The sequence below is a fragment of the Ursus americanus genome, chromosome 10, assembly GCF_024610735.1.
Source record: "Ursus americanus isolate L20-20 chromosome 10, mUrsAme1.1.p, whole genome shotgun sequence".
Classification (NCBI taxonomy): domain Eukaryota; kingdom Metazoa; phylum Chordata; class Mammalia; order Carnivora; family Ursidae; genus Ursus; species Ursus americanus.
Window position 1 is genome coordinate 2,027,084 of NC_142136.1, and position 18,608 is coordinate 2,045,691.

Consider the following 18,608-nt stretch of genomic DNA (forward strand, 5'->3'; position numbering starts at 1 on the left):
GACCATTGTGAGTGTTTTTCACGTGCAAAGGTCTGATCGCTGTTCTTGGGCAAGTCAAAAGTGCCATCTATTTGCAAAAGCTAGAAATGCAACCAAACCCAGACCGGAAAATCCCTCCGCTCGTTCCAGCCTCCAGAGACTATGACTTTGCTAAGACAGACCCAGAAACGTGGGTGGGCTCGGCAGGGGAAGAACACCACAGTGCTAAAATACTAAAGGGAAAATGCATTCCTGTAATACTGGCACGGTAAAATATTTTACAGTGCTGTGCCAAAATTTTATTTAAAACTCTTTCAATACATTTTTTTATTAAAAACAAAGGCAGTATCTAATTTCAAATAATCCATGTGCTGTGAAACATTACCGGAGAATGAAAGTATCTTACCTTAGATTTGGGAAAAATAGATTCATTTAATGTTTTTGTAATGACACGGTAGAAATTAAGTCTCTAACAAAATACTAACAGTAGAAACTCTGAAACCATTTCTGGAGAGAAAATGCCAAAAAGAGAAGCGGTATTCAAAATCAGGACTCTAATGCTTCCTGATTCTGAATATTCTAAAGAGAAAGGAAACCTCTTTCTCTTGGGAATGGAAAGCAGAAGGCCCTTTTAAAAAGCTGAAATTCTTCCAAATCTCCTTATTGTTATTTACCTTAGCATTTTTCCTTCTGTTGCAAAATACAAGATTTCCCCCAATGAATCCCAAACTCTAATATTCCACCCACATAAAATTAAGGCTCAGAAGCAGGACGGCACCTAATTCCCTACAAACAGTTTTCTGAGTAGGATTAAGCACAGTAGCCATTTCCACCCGTGGGGGCAGTTTGTGGAGACGCAAGGCCGCCAAATCCAGTCACTGGCTGTGCGAGGGCTTAATGCCCCCACCAGAGGAAGCTCCCACAGAACTCCGGGGAGCAGAGCAGCTCTCCCTAACTTCGGCTGCTTGTATACACACAGGCTCCACGAGCGACATCACGTGTGGGTCCCTGGCAGTGCTTCTGACTGTGACTCTGGAAGGAACGCCTCCTTAGACCCCCTTCCTCCCGCACACAGGCCGGTACCCAGAGCGTGTGTAGGAAACCGCCAACGGCCCGTCTGGCAGAGGCCAACTCCAGGGTCACTCACCTGTGCACCTGGAAAGCCAGTAGAGGACTCACCCGAGGGGCTCGGCAACACCCAAGGCAGGACGTGCCACCTGCAGGGAGCCAAGGGCCCAGGCCGCCCTCCAACACACACGGAAGGGTCCTCCCTCCAGGGCCCTGGCCACCTTTGCGGGCAGTGCCTTTCTGGAAGGACGCCACGAGGTCCTCTTCTCTTGTGCCAGAGCCCAGGGCAGACAGAGCCCAGCCGTACCCGTCCTGCCACTGGCCGAGGGTGCTCCTTCACAGTCTGGGGGCCACGGGCCCAGAAGGGGTCTTGGGAGGGCCTTTGGTCGCCCCCACCTCCACCAAGGGAGAGCTGTCTAGATGGCTCATCTGAGGTGCAGGGTAAACCTCAGAACTCCCTGGGGTCCCCAGAGCCCTGTCACTGCCTCATCTTACCATCCTCCAGCCTCACGGAAGTAGGACCTGGCCCTTTCCTGCCTTTGCTCTCGTGAACCAGCTATGAAAGTGCATGAGCAGAGGGCTTCTGGTGGTCGGTAGTCGGGGCCGTGCTCACTTTTCCCCCAGAGGACTCCTGAGCAATCCCCCAAAGAACTGCACCCTCGGTTATTTCTGTAAGTAGGAGTCTGGTGCCCAGGATGTCAGACCAGGACCTGCGGGGGGTCTTCTGCCCCTCTCGGAAGATCTCTGTCAGCAGAGACCAGAGCAGCCGCTGGGAGCTTCAGGCAGATTTCCAAACAAAAACTCAGGAAAATACATGTTTTATCCTGACCAAAGAGGGGCAGGAGAGAGCTAGAATGTGCCAGGAGCCAAAGAAGAACCAACCTTGCAGCTGACCTTGGCAAAGGGGAGCAGCGCACAGAAACATCACACGGGGCAGCAATGAGCCCTTAACCCAGAAAGAGAAGGAGGAGGAGGAAAGGGGAAGAGGGGAGGGGAAGGAAGGAAAAGGAAGAAATGAAAGAGGAAGGAAGAACGATGGAAGGAAGGAGGGAAGGAAGGAAGGAGGGGGGATGGAAGGAAGGAGAGAGAGAGGACAGGGAGGAGGGAGGTAAGGAGGGGGAGAGGAAGGAGAGAAGGAAGAAGTGAGGGAAGACTTCTAATACATTCAAGCTAGAAATTGCCAGAATCTGGTCAAAATAGCGGGGTGTAAAATAATAAGATAAACTTGTTTATTCTTTTAAAAAGGATTTGGAATCTGTAAGGTAAATCACCCTACCACTCACCAACAACCCCAAAATAATACACACACACACACACACACACACACACACACACACACACACAGCTGTAGAATAATACTGAATGCGAGAAAATCTGGACTGCTGGTGTTTTAACTGTCCTCGATGTGATTACAGACCCGGCTACTCTGTGCTAGTTCTCGGTCCCTGTCTAGGGAAGGCAGCACCACGAACTCACAGCCGACTCTCGTGTTCCCCAGGAGCGGAGCGGCAGGTACCAACCTTGTCTCCAAGGACACAGGTCCGAATGTCCGTAACAATACTGGAAATTAAGTGCAGGACTGCACTGCTTACAGGACACACCACTGTCTGATGCCCCACCAAGAAAGAGACGTGGCCAGCTGTAACTGTGGGGCCGCAGACGGTAGGATGCATCTGATTTTAAAACTCTTAAATGTAAAACATATCTTAGAATAAAGAAGTATGATAGCAAATATTTAGAAATCAAACAGAAGATTGGAGAGAACTCAAAGAAAACTGTAAAAGCCCTTGTGAGAGCCTCACCCATTTGCTTTCTACACATTTGAAAGGTAATTACAAAAAAATTTTTTATGTTTAAAAATCTCCCATTCTAGGGGCGCCTGGGTGGCTCGGTCGTTAAGCGTCTGCCTTTGGCTCAGGGCGTGATCCCGGGGTCCTGGGATCGAGCCCCACATCGGGCTCCTCCGCTGGGAGCCTGCTTCTTCCTCTCCCACTCCCCCTGCTTGTGTTCCCTCTCTTGCTGGCTGTCTCTATCTCTGTCAAATAAATAAATAAAATCTTTTTTAAAAAAAATCTCCCATTCTCTAAAACAAATCTCAAGGTTCCTCCTGAGATTTGCACTTATGGTCTCACTGGCCCTCAAGAGAGGCTGGGGGGACAGTGGGCACCAGTGGGTCAGGGGCTGTGGACACTGGATCCCCCACCTGCCCCACCTACATGGGGGGGTCAGGAACGGGGGGAAGGAAGGGCAGGTGAGAAGCAACAGGTGCAACAAAGGCCGCATCACAGATTTGACCCCATGACAATTTTCCAGGGGCAGAGACAACAAGAAGGGAATGAAGAGAAGGTGGAAACCCTTCCAAGCCACACAAACAAAGACACCTCCCAGCCGGGGCCTCGGTGGTGGAGGTGCGGATGCTGCCCCGGGGGCCCGTCGCCCGCCCTGCGGAGGGCAGCCTGTGGACTATGCTCCCCAGCACACAGGACAGCTGAGGGAGCAGGGGACATAGTAAATGATGAAGGAAAATTCTCCTCTTGGTTAGGAGTTGCGTTTCTCTCTCTCTCTCTCTCTCTCCCGGTGAAATTCCTGCAAAAGTGTACTTGTAATGCAAGTGAATAGGGCTCTTTTGTTGTTCGCGAGCTGACCCATTTGGCTGTTGCAAAAATCAAACAGGAATTGATTTTGAGGATCTGACATGCAAGTGAAAGGAACACAAAGTGCAGACGAACACCACACCAGGTCCGGAGCCGGTGTGCGGATCGATTCCGTACCTGCGTCAGGTGTCCACGGCCATCACGAGACCAGAGAGACAAAGCCAGGCTTCCCTCCCACACCCGGCCTTTGGCCCACGGTGTATTCTTCTAGGAGGCACTGCTATTCTTATTTTCTGTTGAGAGTTATGTTGTTGTTTTTTTTTTAAGTCCCCCTGACCCCAGGCGCTATTTATAAAACGCCCAGTGAAGAAGCAGAGAGAGGAGGAGGAGGACGGGAAAGGGGGGGCAGCAGCAGTTTCTTACATTTAACCCCAAACACTATTCACCCGTAAGTAGTGGATAATAATCAGCAAAGAACCTGGCAGCCTCCCTACTTAGGCATTCTTGTTCTCATTAACGGGCCTGGCATTCCTCATTACCGGCCATTCTGTTCCGCTCAGGAGCACCAGAGAAAAGGACACTCACCACTCACATTATGCAACTTGCTTCTGCTAATTTTAGTGATTACCCTGGGACTGGACATATCATTAATCTCACTTCTTATGCCTAGTTTATTTCAAACAAATCGGAGGTATATTATTATCCCAGGGCTCAGGAAACGCACGCCCTCGGCGGGGCCGCGCTGCCAGGACAGGCTCTGGGAGGAACATGACAGCCCCGACCGTGAAGCCGCAGCTCTCTGCCCTTGCTCTCCGCCAAGACCTTGCACGGGCACTGGCAGCTTCGTTTTGCTCACGTCATCTGGGAGTTATGTTTTATAGAGACACTCTCATAAACTCCTGCTCACTTCTGGAAAAATGTCACAAAAGTATGCAGAAATATATACGTGGGGGTCTGTGTAAAGATCAGTTTTCGAAATGGTTTGCAAAGTATAAATGGGTCATAAGAGACACTGGAAATAGTCATTGTTCACTGTGGGGCCACAGAGAAAAGAGCAGCCAGGCCAAGTGCTGCTCAGCACGCACTGAATCCCCAGAGATGATTCTAGAACAGTGAGAGAAATCCATCCTCCCTGGATGTGCCACAGAGAGGAAGCAAGGAGGACACGTTCAAAGTGTATAGGACATGCGTGTTGTAGTGAGCCAACCAAGCCCTCCAACATCCTTCAGCATTGGGCAGGGACACAGAGGGACACAGGCATGCAGCTGCCTTCCGACACTGCCCCAGGCCATCCCCCATCTGCTGAGTTAGCCTCAGCATGTGCCGCGGTCAGCCGCTGTGACAGCAGATGTGGCTGTGGGTGTGAAGGGCACAGGCAGAATTCCTCACCTGCCTTGGGTAAGTCACGCTCAGCCTCAGCGTCCGTATCTATAAAATGGACAGAGTACCAAATGCACTTCTGGGGACTGTACGCAAAAGTTGGACAGAATCTTATTCAAGGTCTCGAAGAAAGCCAATGAGAGCCTGTTATGTTTGAGCTGCACAGAAGAGAATTATAATTAAGTGCGCTACCAAGAAAATCTCCATAGAGTACTATCTTTCGTTTTCAATCATCCACCCACTCACCCTTTAATCCTCCACTCATCAATCCATCCACCCACCTACTCACCCACCTGCTACCATCCACCCAGCTGCCCACTCACTCACCCATCTGTCCATCCACCCACTGTCTACTCACCTTCCCATCCACTCATCCATCCATCCACCCACCCATCACCCATCATCCATCCATCCACCCAACATTCACTGAGTAGCTCCCAAGCGCCACGCCTTGTACTCAGTACCGGGATATAACAGCAAGCAAAGTAGACAGCCTTTGGCTTCATGGAGTTGACCATCCAGTGGGAGGTCCTTCAGAAAATAACCAAATTCACACAACAAATGCAGAAGTACAGCGCTAAGGGGAAGAAACTAGGCAAAGTGAAGTCAGGGCAGTCCAAGGCATCTGCGCACACTCCAGAGGCAGAGGCCAGGCTGAGATGGGATGGAAGGACAGGGGTCACTGGGAAAAGGAGTAGAAAACAGGATGGGGGGGATTTGAGAAGTGGAAAGGACAGGTGTGTGGGCAGCCGTGTCACTCGCCTGTGGCCGCCATAACAAAATATCACAGACCGCCGGCTTCAAACAACAGACGTGTACCCTCTCACAGTTTTAGGGGCAAATGTCTCAGATTAAGGTGCTGCGGGGTTAGCTCCCTCTGGGGGGTCTAGGGAGGGCCTTCCTGGCCTCTCTCCCAGCTTTCGGTGACCACCGGCAATCCTCAGCATTCTTTGGCTTGGACCACTTTGCTAAGTCACTCCAATCTCTGACCCCATCACCACATGGAGTATCTCTGTGTCCAAATTTCTCTCCTTTCTACGAGGACACCAGTCATTGCATATGGGTCCCCCAATCCAGTATGACTCATCTCAATTTGACTAAAGCCACAAATACCCTACTTTCAGATAAGGTCACGTTCACCAGTTCCCGAGTTGGGACTTCAGTGTATCATTTTAGGGAACACAATCCAACCCACAAGAGCTGGACATTGAAGGTGAGAGTAGCCAGAGATGAAGCTGGGTGGGGGCAGGAGGAAGACCCATAGGCCTGGCAGGCCTGGAGAGGGATCTGGGAGAGGAGGTCAGGGGTCCGGGATGCCGAGAGTGGCTTCCGCAAACTTGCTGGTGTGCTTCCCCAGCACCCCCGTGTCAAGGCACGGTGCCGACCGCGGGGAACGCAGAGAGTCCCCGCAGCAACGGAGGCGGCCAGGGCGGCCATGCGCTACGATGCAGTGAACCCGAGGTGGTCTGGGAGAGGAAGGGCAGGCTGCAGAGGTGAAGCCGGCAGGACGTGGTTGGAATGGAGGATGAGGGAGGCCGCGTCAGGGCCACCTCAGCGATCTGTCCTATGCGCACGGGGGAAAATACCAACTTTCATACCAACTTTCTTTCAGTTCTCAAACTCTGAGTCTTTCCCTCTTCAGGCCCATGAACTTGTTATTCTGTCTGCCTAGAATCTTCTCTCTGCTCCATGCTGACCTGACTCCTTCTCTTCCTCTCAGGGACACTGACCACTCAACCCAAGGAAGCCTTCCTGGCATTCTTTCTCAGCACCCAGCTCCCCACTGCCCTTGGCACCATGTAGAATGGCTACTTTCTTTCAGTATTTGTTTCGGGTCCTCCCCTTCCTACCAACACTACTCAGAGCATAAGCTGCAAGCTTTGACCCTGCTGTCCACCACTCAGATGTACTGAGTATGGTCAGGCAGACTGTTTGCAGTGCAAGGACAGCCCCTGAGGGACATGGTGGTAGCTGAAATCCATCTGGGACTCTGTTTGCCAAGCTACCCACCCTGGCACAAAGGGGCTGGGTCTACACGGAGAAAGAGTGTCTGTTCCAATTCCCAGCACAGGAACGCCCTGGGCAGGTGGCAGCCCTGCCCCATTTACACTCACCCTCATGCAGGATCTGATGCACCGACTCTTGACGACTCTAGGGTATAAAAATGGTTTGACTAAGGCAAGATCTTTTAGGTCCGAATTTAGACGTAGGTTTCCAAAACACGGCAGGCATTCAGCCACCTGGTCAGTGATTAGAAAGGCAGATTTGGGGCCTTCTACACCTACCCTCTCTGACTCTGCCAGGTGTTCCCATTGCTTCCACGTAACGAAGAGAAGAAACATTCTGGCCACTAAAAAAGAGCAACATGCCCTCTGTTAGGATGAAACCAAGGCTTTGCTGTAGACCTTCCTCTGTCCAGGGATGCTTACCACTGGTTTCGAGTGCAAACACAGAATGTAGTTGTTCATACACTCCTCGAATCACACATGCTGTGCGAGCAGCTGAAATACCGCCAGCTCGGACGTGGGCAGCGTGAATGAGAACGCACGACGGGTTTTGTGGGTGAGGTCCACGGGATAAGAGATAAGGTCCGACACCCTGTGGACTACTGCACACGCACTGGAACGCACACATCAATCTTCACTAAACTGCGTTTTAAAAATTACTACACTGCCGCTACCAAACCCCAGTTTATAATGTGGTATCTTTCCTGATCTGCCTAATTACACACGGCGTATCTGTCAGGCAGTCCGCGAAGCCTCCGACGACGGCTGTGCCCAGCCATCCCTAAGCCACCTAAGACCCGGCTGGGCGGCTGTGCGGGGGGCCAGCACGGCCCTGCAGGAGGCGCCCGCGCGGCCGGGAGACGCACTTTAAGACCGGCTTTGCCCCTTGTTACCATATCTCTCGGAGACCAGACCGGGCGACTCTCGTTCCTGTCATGTTAGCAGCCCCGAGCTGCCGCTTCCCACAGCCGACCCGAGTCTCTCCAAGAGCCAGCCCACGACAGAACGTTCCATCAGACTCGCATTAGCACCATCCGTACCCCGTCCTGCGTTTGCACACGGCGTCAGGCGCTCCCGGGGAGCCCTGCAGCTGGGGCTGCCGCCCGGGGCGTGGGACCCAAGTCGCCGGTGGCCACACCAGGCACCTGTGGGAGTGAGCAGAGCCACAGGCCACGAGCTGAAGACCTCCCCGCCTATGGGGCACGGCCACTCTCCTTCCTTAGCATCCTTTCTCGGGGTCCCGGTGCCGTCAGCCCCAACCCTCCGCAAGCCTGAGATGGAGCTGAGAATGGGGAGGGGGAACAGGGCGAGCTGCCCTCCACGAGGTGACCACCCCCAGCACAGACCCGCATCTTCCTGGTGACCGAAGGCCGCGCCGGGACCTGGGCAGCTTCCGTGGAGAGTCATTGCTCTCAGCTCCGAAGGCACCGGGAGCCAAGGGCAGGAGGCAGGGCACGTCCTACCGGCGCAGTGCAGCCAACGGCTTTGCGGCTCCCGAGAAGCAGCCTCCCGGCGATGCCAAAACAGAAGCGGTGATGTTTTGTGCAAGTATACATGGATAGTACATCATTACCACCACCCCCGAATCCTTCACTGAACCCCGACGAGTCACCTCGCTGGCGCGTGGCCAGCCTCGCACGGTCACAACGTGCACCTGAAGGAACGCAGGGAACGGGGAAGGCGAGGGCCGGGGGAGGAAGTTTTAGCAGAACACACAGCACTTAGGAATTCTACAATGACTGGAAAGAAGGTTCTAAAATGGCAGATTTCATTTGACATCCTTTATGGAAACGTATCCACTAAATTCTGAGAGTTAATACTTATAAATAATGATTCCACGTCAGGCACTGCATTTAATGTCAGGACAGACCTGTAGCTCTAGTATCACGAGAGTGCTTGCCTGAAGGTGAGTAACCTGGCACTGCAAGGTGAAGTAAATGGGTTGACTTAAAGCCTTCTAGACCGAGCCTGAAGGTCTGAGACATGCCCAGGGAGCTCCCTCTTAGCTGCTGGTGGAGGCCTCTCCCTCCCCGTGGGCGCCTGGCGGGGAGCATGGACGGAGGGAACTAGGCGCACACCGTCCCATGGTGCCCCGCACCCCCTGCGAAGGACAGGCCGTTGGAGAGGAACCCCTTCCCCCACCCAAGGGAGAGAGTGAGCATCGGGACGGCTGCCCCACACAAGTCGAGCGTGGCCAGGCACTGAGCCTGCTTGGTGGTGCCCTCAACAGCAGGTTGAAGTCAGACCCCCAGCTACAGAAAAGCTTTGGCCTTTCTGCCTGGTCCTCTCTCTCTGCTCCAGCGTGGAAGGAGCCAGAACCACACTTTCTCCCAGCTCAGTGACGCAGGCTGCACTGGGAGGGGCAAAGGAGCAAACAGACTGGAGGTAAGACTGAAGAGTCAAACTGGACGAGGCCAAGGCTGGCCTTCTGATAAGAGAAAGGGACCATGAGTTGTGGGATATCTTTAAATATGCCTGGCAGGTTGTTTTTGAAAGTATTAACTGGAAAAACTACACGAAACTGAATAAACATAATTCAAATTAATAGTCTTAAAACAGTGTCCCCAAAGAATGATTCTGCCACAGGATTACAAAGTTCATTGGAAGTACATTATTTCGTTGTTATTCCAAAATATTATAAATATATGCACATCCTCCAAAAGCAGAAAAAAAGTGAAAAAGAAAAAAACAGTATTGACCCAAGATCAAAAATTATGCATAAAAAGAACAGCATTATACCTGCTCATAGGTGCATGAAAAGAGTATTATCTGTTAAGCAGGGGGGGAAAGGCAGAGATTGGAAAATATCCTTTCTTTTAGTAACAAATGTCTGAAAATGGCCATTCACTGCCTTGGCAAGTTCCAGCTCTGCTGTTAACACTAGAAATTGAACTGTAATCCTTGAGACCATTAGACTCTTCAGACCATCCCCTCAGAGGAAGCAAGCCATTATCCGGAGCGAGTTTAGAGGCATTTTTATGTTCTTCCCACTGTATGAACAACTGCCTCTCAAAATTCACTTAAAAGTAGACGTTAGCATGAAAAGAGTACAGGCTCTGGGGCTTGGCCAGGCTTTAGGCCCCCCTTACCACGAAGCCACTGATGGAGGAACTGCTCGTCTTCAAGGCTTCTTCCAGGGCTGAAGGCTGCCCCACTCCCCTCGCCAGGGCCGTGCTGAATCTAGCGGGCCCCTCCACTAGGACCAGACCATGGCCGGTCAGAAAGGCTGTCAAAGGACAAGGTGGAGCCCCAAGTCTATTTTCTCTGAGGGCCTCAAACCCTGCAGAGCTTCCTCTTGAGAACCCTTTTTCACGTCCCCTATGGACACAAGCAAGAAGGTGTGCTCACCAGTGGCCCCGAGTTTTGGTCCCCTTTTCAGTTTCTTTCATTGGCACATAAATCCCTTGAAAGCTAAAATTATCATCTCCTACCTAGCATTCTACACACTGTCCCCTTCATACCAGTAGTACTCCTCACACACTAGTATCCCTCACACTAGTACTTCCCACACTGGCACCCCTCAAACACTATTACTGTCACATGAGTATCCCTCACTCACTAGTACCCCTCACACTAGTACTTCCCACACACTATTATCCCTCATACCAGTACCTCCCACACTGGCACCCCTCAAACACTACTATCGCTCACACTAGTACTCCTCACACACTAGTATCCCTCACACTAGTACTTCCCACGCTGGCACCCCTCAAACACTATTACTGTCACATGAGTATCCCTCACACACTAGTACCCCTCACACTAGTACTTCCCACACACTATTATCCCTCATACCAGTACCTCCCACACTGGCACCCCTCAAACACTACTATCGCCCACACTAGTACTCCTCACACACTAGTATCCCTCACACTAGTACTTCCCACGCTGGCACCCCTCAAACACTATTACTGTCACATGAGTATCCCTCACACACTAGTACCCCTCACACTAGTACTTCCCACACACTATTATCCCTCATACCAGTACCTCCCACACTGGCACCCCTCAAACACTACTATCGCTCACACTAGTACTCCTCACACACTAGTATCCCTCACACTAGTACTTCCCACACTGGCACCCCTCAAACACTATTACTGTCACATGAGTATCCCTCACTCACTAGTACCCCTCACACTAGTACTTCCCACACACTATTATCCCTCATACCAGTACCTCCCACACTGGCACCCCTCAAACACTACTATCGCTCACACTAGTACTCCTCACACACTAGTATCCCTCACACTAGTACTTCCCACGCTGGCACCCCTCAAACACTATTACTGTCACATGAGTATCCCTCACACACTAGTACCCCTCACACTAGTACTTCCCACACACTATTATCCCTCATACCAGTACCTCCCACACTGGCACCCCTCAAACACTACTATCGCTCACACTAGTACTCCTCACACACTAGTATCCCTCACACTAGTACTTCCCACGCTGGCACCCCTCAAACACTATTACTGTCACATGAGTATCCCTCACTCACTAGTACCCCTCACACTAGTACTTCCCACACACTATTATCCCTCATACCAGTACCTCCCACACTGGCACCCCTCAAACACTACTATCGCTCACACTAGTACTCCTCACACACTAGTATCCCTCACACTAGTACTTCCCACGCTGGCACCCCTCAAACACTATTACTGTCACATGAGTATCCCTCACTCACTAGTACCCCTCACACTAGTACTTCCCACACACTATTATCCCTCATACCAGTACCTCCCACAATGGTACCCCTCAAACACTACTATCGCTCACACTGGTACTCCTCACACACTAGTATCCCTCACACTAATACCCCTCACACACCAGTCCCCTCACGCCAGTACTCCTCACATACTATTCTCTCTCACACTGGTATCCCTCACACTAGTACCCCTCATACCTTCATACCCTCACACCCTCCTAGTAGCCATGGGAGGGGACAGGAAGCCAAGAATAGTCAAAAGCACAACTCACAGCCTGAAAACCCAAAGTGGGTGGGGGCTTTCAACTTGAAATGCACCGGGGGAGGCAGCTTCACTGATCATTTCAACTTGACCCCATGGACGGAGAGCCCAGGCTTGTGTAGCACCGTGCTGACGAGTACACAAAGCCCAGAGCAGCTCCTCACGCAGTGGCCACCCCGTGAGACACAAACACAGACGGTAAAGGCAAGCCATTTTGTGTTAGTGATTAACAAGAGGGGATCAAAACGGGCATGAGGAGAGATCAATTAATTCCGCCTTGGAGAGGAAATGACAGTACAGAATCAGGGAGAAGGGAGTTCCAGAGAAGGTAATGGTGTGGAAAAAGTGTGGATGCTGTTATTGAACAGGATGCCTTCCCACCTTCAAAAATATAGAATAACATGTCAAATGGAAAGTAAATGTCCCCCTCTTTGAGTTAGCTGCCAACTAAAAAGAAGGTTCACTCTCTGAAAAAAAGGCTACACATTGCAGGTTCCTGGGTTTCTCGATCAGAATCTAGCTTGCTACAGAGCCTTACTTGAACTTCAGCAACTTAATTCTCTTTGTGAGCTCGAGGCTAGCACAGGCCTTCCTTGCATGAAATCCTCAGCAAATAAGGACGTAACAGATATATTTGGGGCCAGGCAACAGGTTGCCATCTTTTGAACATGAAATTTATGGAGACTGTCCTTAGGGGCAATACCTGCATTTATCAAGTGAAGTCCCAAATATACTTTAGGCAGTTGCCATCTAAAAGATCTTTCTAGAAACTCCAGTACAAACCAAAAGGTACACAGTCATGATGTTATTTGGTGATACAAACAGGCATACTCTAGAAAACAGTGATTCTAGAAAAAAAGCTTTATTGCCACAGCGCTTACTATCCATGCACCAGCAGCACACTAGGTCCGGGACACACGTGCTCAAACCATGGTCCTCCTCCTCCATAAGCTCCAGGTCCAGTGGGGGTCAACACAGACTGGCTTTTTTGGCCACACTCTAAAATACTGGGGGCACACTCAACCTTTTTCCCTGAGGAAAAGGAACTCTGAAATGCTCAGACATCATGGAGTCTGGCAGAAACATAACTGGACCATGTGTGATATGGCATGCTTATCTCTCACAGCGTGGTATGACCAGAGGGCCAAAATCTGCCTAGTTGGGCCTTAAGGAAAATAAGGACTCATCAACTCAGAGGTGACTGCGGGGTCAGTGAGAGGGAGCGCTATGCCTGGAGAGCAGCAGCGTAGGCCCGGCATGAAGAAGAAAGGCGGGAAGCAAATGGGAGACAGACAGGACTGAGGAGACGGGAGTGCAGGTGCCATGGGAAGAAAAGTTTCCAGAGGAGGGAGCGTTCCAAAGTTTCAGTGAAGACAGATGTTTGGTAACATGTCATCATCAGCAGTGGCCACATTGCAGGGAGCTGAGGAAAGAGAGTGGGAAGCGGCGACGGCTCTGGGTAATTCTGGAGGAGAAAGGAAGGCACGGTGCGCTCCTTCGCTCTGCCACGGACTCGACAAGGATCCACTGAGAACAGTCCCGTGCTGGACATGGTCAAGGTGCTGGGGACACATGGGGGTCAGTACCTATTGCCGCCACAGCAAACTGCCACAAGTTCAGTGGCTTAAAGCTACACCCGTTATTCTGTCACGGTCTGGAGGTCAGACATCCAGCACTGGTCTCCGGGGCTAAAGTCGGGTTGGTTGCCTTTTCAAGCTCCCACACACCTCGGCGTGGTCCACCTCCACCGTCCGCACACATAGCCACGTTGCCTCTCTCTGGCCCATCCTCTGTCGCCACATTGTTCTCTCTGGCTGAAGCCAGGCAGGTTCTCTGCTTTCAGGGATTCTGTGGTTAGACTGGGTCTTGGGGACAATCTGATTGATCCACGATGATCTCCTACCCTGTCCTGTTGGCCACACAAGAGGCACACTCCCAGGCTCTGGAGATTGGGCTGGGGACTGCTGAGGGGCCATCGTTCAGCCACCCGCAGAGACACAAAACAAGCCCAGCCTGCTGGCACGGAGTCCAGTTCACATGGCCAGCCTCAAGCTCTGGCCACACGCGTGACGAGGTGTGCCCACCGCAAGCCGAGAGCTGGCAGGTCAGCAGGAGTCACCCTCTCCCAGGAGTGGGCAGCCTGAGGCTTCCTCCTGGAACAGCGGAGAAGCCCACGCTGAGCTGGGGCAGAGGGACGCAGAGCGGGCACCGGAGCCGGAGGGCAAAGGCCTGGGCTTGCCGGTGGGGGAAACGGGAGCCGCTCGCTGGAGGGGGGAACGGGCAGACACAGGGTAGGCTGGGCGGAACAGCCTGGTGGGGCCGTGGGCTGTATGCACAACGGTGACTTTCTCCGGCAGCTGAGGGACCACTGAGGCTGGGGAAAGAGTGGAGCAGAGCCTGATGGAGCGGGGGGCAGAGTCGACAGGTAGGTGGGAGTCAGTGGTGCCAATAAATCGTGGGGCCTAGTGACAATGGTCAGACACATCGGCCAGTCCGGGCTGGCCGGAGAGGGGCGCAGAGGCAGCAAACCAGGGTGTCTGGGTGGGGCCGAGGTTAGCCGTGGGTGTCACTGGGGTCAGAGGAGACTTAGGGTTTGCACCTGAGGGTGTTCAAATGGGCCTTGTTCCCGTGCCTGCTCTCCTGTTGTCTTAGGTGAGTGTGGGTGCTGGTGTGCACACGGGCAAACACACGCACATGTATGAGGGTGACCGTGTGCAACAGTGTGCGTGCACACGTGTGTACGTGGGCATGAGCGTGTGCACACGAGCTCGGGGGAGGGCACACGGTGGGGAGGCCAGGCCTGTCTTCCACCTGGGCTCAAGGCGAGCTGCCTGGCACAGGGAGGGGCAGCTCCCGGGCGAAGCCTACTTCCCGGGCGAGCACGGCCGAGCCTGCAGCACTGGAGAGACTAGTTCCCCAGAAGTACGCATGCGTTTTGCTCTATTCTGGCCAGTGCCTGCTTGGGAAAGGAGGGGGCACCTGTATATGGACGTGGCTGACCTCATTTATCTTGGCTTCTAGGCAGGGACAAAGGGTGTATGTGACAGAAGCTGGGATTCTCCCCAAGAGCAGTGCAGACTCCCCCAATCTCGCATGTAGTTTTGGGGGCACACGAGGGGCTCAGGTCCAGCAAGCTGCCTAAGCCTGCTCTCCTCAAGGCAGGTGGGAGAGTGCAGGCCCCCGAGGCTGCCACGTAAACACGTTCATGTCATTGGTCCCGACGCGCGTGCTGACCCTCCATCAGTGAAGGCCATCAGGCCCACACAGATTCCTCCTGGTCCCCCAGGAGAGGCTGTGAGTCACGGCACAAGGCGGGACGGACAAGGGTCTGACCTACCACGGCAGAGCCTGCGACGGGCTCCCTGTTGCTACAGCCTGGACACAGCCCTCTGCTTCACAGGCCTAGACAGCATCTGCACCGTCCACTAGCCCTCCTCATTCTTCTAGGGTAGAGAGACACTGTCACCAGCAGAGGCTCTTCGGACACGTGGCAGCTGAGACCCCACTCCCAAAACAGTGTCTTGACCGGAGCAGGGCCTGATAAATCCTTGACCAGCTGAAGGAGCAGACCCTGACAGGAGCTCCAAAGTGTCCACACAGTGTCCTCTGACCTCAAGCATTGACGGGGGCAGGCTGCAGGTGGAAACCACAACTGGGAACTCGTCTCATGCCTCCCAGACCACGGCACAACCCTCACGAAAACTCCCAAGTGACCGCTGCCAGGCCTCGTGTGCCCTGACCCCATGCGAAGGACAGAAAGATGCAGAAACAGCGACTATTTCGGGCTCAAAACCCAAATTTCTTAAATGCCCTCTCAGCGTCAGGAGACGGACTCCTGGCATCACTTGATGTGTGCCCCGATGCAACGTGCACCTTCTGGTCCCACTGTCAGCAGAAAGCCACCCGGCTCCTGGGCTTTCCTCCCTGCTGAGCTGAACAACGCAGTCAGGGCGGGGGGGGGGGGTGTTCCATCACTATTTCCAATGTTTTTCACAAGCTTGATTTGAGAAGGGAGGATTCCCCCCATATTTTCGGTCTGATTATCAGACGGAGGTGGACAATGGATTGATAAGAGCCACTCAAGGAGACACAGCTCTCGTGTGTAACAGCTCCTCCAATCATCAGATGCTACTAAACGATTATTGATCCTGCTCACATCGGGTGATAACTGAGCATTTTCCACTTCTTTAAAGTGCTGTTAGCTAGAGACTCCAGTCAATGAAGAAGCAGATTTCCCTTAAACACAGCTCAATACAATAAACAGCTCACACTGAAAGTTCAGAGTTCTTTAATCTCAGTGAAACAAATCACTACCCAGCACAAACATACAGGCTTGCTCGCTGCTAAATGCTTTATTGCAACACCAGCACCCAAGGAGGGCATTTAATATGTAACCTTAGCTACCACTCAGACCCGCTGATGGAGAGGGACCGTCCCCCCTCTGCTTTCAGCGGTTGAAACACAGGGATAGAGAGCCGGGTCTGGGAAGTGGGGGTGGTAACTGAAGGGACAGTCGTCAGCCACCAGACTGGATTTTTTACAGCCTCCGGCGACGTCCTCCAGCCCTGGAGCCGCAGATAATGGTCTGGCGCAGGCTCTCGGGACGTGCAGACAGTGGGCCCACTGGGCAGAGTGCTGGTCAAACGAGTATCTCCGTGAGGCTCTTGTCACACTGGCTGTCCCGGGCATCTGGTCTGGCCAGAGACGAATGGGTGCTATTCTCCAGATGGGCCAAGCTTTTGTTGTGGGTCCGCGGCAAACCCATAACATAAAGCCAGGAAATCGACGAATAAGGAAATCAGCAGTAACTGTGGAACTAATCTCCCTGTGGCATCTGTAGTTAGCAAAGGGCTGACCACTGAGGCTTGGGGTCAGGTCAAGTGACAGCAGAAGTCAATGAACAGTGGTTTCCGTTATTTACTTTGACATATTTTTTTCCCAATGTGAATGGCCTCACATTTTATTGTATTAAAATAAAAGCACGGAATTTCTTCAGACAAAGGCACTGGCATCACTCTGGGGCAAGTGACCGGCTCTGCAGAGCCCCCTGCCCTTGGCTCGCCCACCCAGCCACTGGGCATCTGGTAACTAGTGTTTCGTGCAGAGAGCTGAGGTCGGGGAGAAGAGCCCTGGCAATTCCTGGAGGACAAAGGCATCGCAGAAGGAGGGGCTCTGCGGGGAAGGGAGCGTGGCGCATCCGGCTAGAAGGACGGTACAGAGCTGGGCGCACACGGATTGAAGCGGCCCACGCTGTCCGATCCTCTCTTCATGAACCCGGTGGGCACATGTTTATGTGTCTGGGGTCCCAAAAGGGCCACAGGTAATCCTGCGGCTGAGCAGTGAAGACCCACCAGTGCGCAGTGCAGGGAGGGGGCGGAGGACGAGAGCGCGACGGACACGGGCTCAGCTCGGGTGTCCAGAGGCCCCCGCAAGGGGGACACTCGCGCCGACCCCTCAGGGGCAGAAGCAGGGGCAGGAGCACAGCAGACGGCGGGGGCTGCAGGGGTGGGGGGGCAGCAGCGCCCGGAACACACGGCAGAGGGAGCGGCAGTGCCTTCAAGAGCGCACGGGCAGGGACTCCGACAGGTGTCTGCACACCCTTGTATCCACAACGGCCAAGAGTGGAGGCAACCCCAGCGTCCAGCGGCAGATGGGTGACAAAGAAAATGTGGTCCACGCACCCACGAGCGTCCCTCACACACCTCAACAGGGACGGGCCCCGAAGACTTCGTAGTACAGTACGTAAGCCAGACACAGAAAGACAAAGACCGTGCGGTTCCGGACACAGCAGGGACCTAGGGTCATCAAAGCCGCAGAATCAGAACTTAGAACCGAGGTCACCCGGGGCTGGGGAAGGGCCGGGGGTCTGGAGATTCGTGGGGACGGGGTTTCAGTGCGGGCAGAAGAGAAAGTCCCGGAGCTGGCCGGTGGGGTTGGTTGCCCGGCAGCGGGAATGTGCTGCACGCCACTGGCTATATGCAGAGTGGTTAGGACGGCGAGGGTTACCGTACGTGGGCTTCAGTTAGCACGCTGGAAACGAAGGAACCTGCAGGCGCTCTGGGTGACAGGAGACCGAGCGGGAGAGCGAGAAGAGCTCTTTCACTTCATCTGCATCGAGCATCTTCTGCAGGACGCAGGCGGGAGGAGGCAGGCCACGGCCAACTCTGCATTCTTAAGGAATGCCTCTGACTTCCAATGGAGGAGGGGCGGGGAAGGCCTGTGGGGGAGCTGGGAGCTCGGGCACCCCTGGGTGACACCCTGCACTCGATAAGGGCATGCAGTCCTCAAGGAGGCCACAGGGACGCAGGCTGTCAGTGGAGGGCCCGACACAACATGACAGACATGCCAAGTGCTTCCTAAGTGCCAGGCTCTGGTCCCGCCAGCAGACAGCACTGCACGAGAGATGGTAGTGCCCCGTGGACACAGACAACGGAGGATGCTATTGAGGTAACAGTCGCAGGGACTCGAGAGGGCAGGCCAGCGGCTCTGTGGGCCTCCAGGAAATGGATGCTTTGCCCATTTCCAGCACTCAACGTGCAAAGACAGGAGGGGACCACATTCCAGCAGCACTTCTCCAGGTGCATGCTTTGCTGTTTGTGTTTTGT